The sequence below is a fragment of the Triticum aestivum genome, chromosome 1B (assembly GCF_018294505.1).
Source record: "Triticum aestivum cultivar Chinese Spring chromosome 1B, IWGSC CS RefSeq v2.1, whole genome shotgun sequence".
Classification (NCBI taxonomy): Eukaryota; Viridiplantae; Streptophyta; class Magnoliopsida; order Poales; family Poaceae; genus Triticum; species Triticum aestivum.
Window position 1 is genome coordinate 47,340,431 of NC_057795.1, and position 1,659 is coordinate 47,342,089.

At 50.8% G+C, this 1,659-nt stretch overlaps 4 non-coding genes across 4 annotated transcripts; all 4 read left to right on the top strand.

The window, feature by feature from the left end:
• The first annotated feature begins 219 nt into the window (after positions 1-219).
• Positions 220-338, top strand: LOC123154147 (5S ribosomal RNA). Its single transcript, XR_006476697.1, has one exon. It is a non-coding gene; the product is annotated as a 5S ribosomal RNA (ribosomal RNA).
• Positions 339-635: 297 nt separating this feature from the next.
• On the top strand, positions 636-754 carry LOC123154457 (5S ribosomal RNA). The gene has a single exon (XR_006476854.1). It is a non-coding gene; the product is annotated as a 5S ribosomal RNA (ribosomal RNA).
• A 355-nt stretch (positions 755-1,109) lies between these two features.
• LOC123154754 (5S ribosomal RNA) lies at positions 1,110-1,228 on the top strand. The gene has a single exon (XR_006477037.1). It is a non-coding gene; the product is annotated as a 5S ribosomal RNA (ribosomal RNA).
• A 296-nt stretch (positions 1,229-1,524) lies between these two features.
• Positions 1,525-1,643, top strand: LOC123153557 (5S ribosomal RNA). Its single transcript, XR_006476534.1, has one exon. It is a non-coding gene; the product is annotated as a 5S ribosomal RNA (ribosomal RNA).
• The last annotated feature ends 16 nt before the right edge of the window (positions 1,644-1,659 follow it).

Consider the following 1,659-nt stretch of genomic DNA (forward strand, 5'->3'; position numbering starts at 1 on the left):
ACGAGTGTGGTAAGTTATAGCTGGGTGCTCACGATTCACGAGTCTAGCGGTGGCGTTGTGGCGCGGCAAGCGTGCACTGGTGCGGTTGAGAGGGAGGGGTGGAAACCACGTTAAACTCGTCTCCGTAGTTGAGAGGGAGCGGCCAAAGCAATGTACAATCGTCTTTGTAGTGGAGCTGGGAGGGGCAAGGATAAGGGACGAAGACGGGGGTAACATGTCGGATGCGATCATACCAGCACTAAAGCATCGGATCCCATCAGAACTCTGAAGTTAAGCGTGCTTGGGCGAGAGTAGTACAAGGATGGGTGACCTCCTGGGAAGTCCTCGTGTTGCATTCCCTTTTTAATTTTTTTTGCGCCGCTTGCAAAACAAAACGCATGTGTAAGTAATATATTTACTGTGTTTTATTATTTTGCACGAGTGCGGTAAGTTATAGCTGGGTGCTCACGATTCACCAGTGTAGCGGCGGCGTTGTGGCGCGGCAAGCGTGCACTAGTGCGGTTGAGAGGGAGGGGTGGAAACCGCGTTAAACTCGTCTCCGTAGTTGAGAGGGAGCGGCCAAAGCAATGTACAATTGTCTTTGTAGTGGAGCTGGGAGGGCCAAGGATAAAGGACGAAGACGCGGGTAACATGTCTGATGCGATCATACCAGCACTAAAGCACCGGATCCCATCAGAACTCCGAAGTTAAGCGTGCTTGGGCGAGAGTAGTACTAGGATGGGTGACCTCCTGGGAAGTCCTCGTGTTGCATTCCCTTTTTAATTTTTTTTGCGCCGCTTGCAAAACAAAACGCACGTGTAAGTATTATATTTACCGTGTTTTATTATTTTGCACGAGTGTGGTAAGTTATAGCTGGGTGCTCACGATTCACGAGTCTAGCGGCGGCGTTGTGGCGCGGCAAGCGTGCACTGGTGCGATTGAGAGGGAGGGGTGGAAACCGCGTTAAACTCATCTCCGTAGTTGAGGGAGCGGCCAAAGCAATGTACAATCGTCTTTGTAGTGGAGCTGGGAGGGGCAAGGATAAGGGACAAAGACGAGGGTAACATGTCGGATGCGATCATACCAGCACTAAAGCACCGGATCCCATCAGAACTCCGAAGTTAAGCGTGCCTGGGGATCATACCAGCACTAAAGCACCGGATCCCATCAGAACTCCGAAGTTAAGCGTGCTTGGGCGAGAGTAGTACTAGGATGGGTGACCTCCTGGGAAGTCCTCGTGTTGCATTCCCTTTTTATTTTTTTTGCGCCGCTTGCAAAACAAAACGCACGTGTAAGTAATATATTTACCGTGTTTTATTATTTTGCACGAGTGCGGTAAGTTATAGCTGGGTGCTCACTATTCACAAGTCTAGCGGCGGCGTTGTGGCGCGGCAAGCGTGCACTGGTGCGGTTGAGAGGGAGGGGTGGAAACCGCGTTAAACTCGTCTCCGTAGTTGAGAGGAAGCGGCCAAAGCAATGTACAATCGTCTTTGTAGTGGAGCTGGGACGGGCAAGGATAAGGGACGAAGACGGGGGTAACATGTAGGATGCGATCATACCAGCACTAAAGCACCGGATCCCATCAAAACTCTGAAGTTAAGCGTGCTTGGGCGAGAGTAGTACTAGGATGGGTGACCTCCTGGGAAGTCCTCGTGTTGCATTCCCTTTTTAATTTTTTTT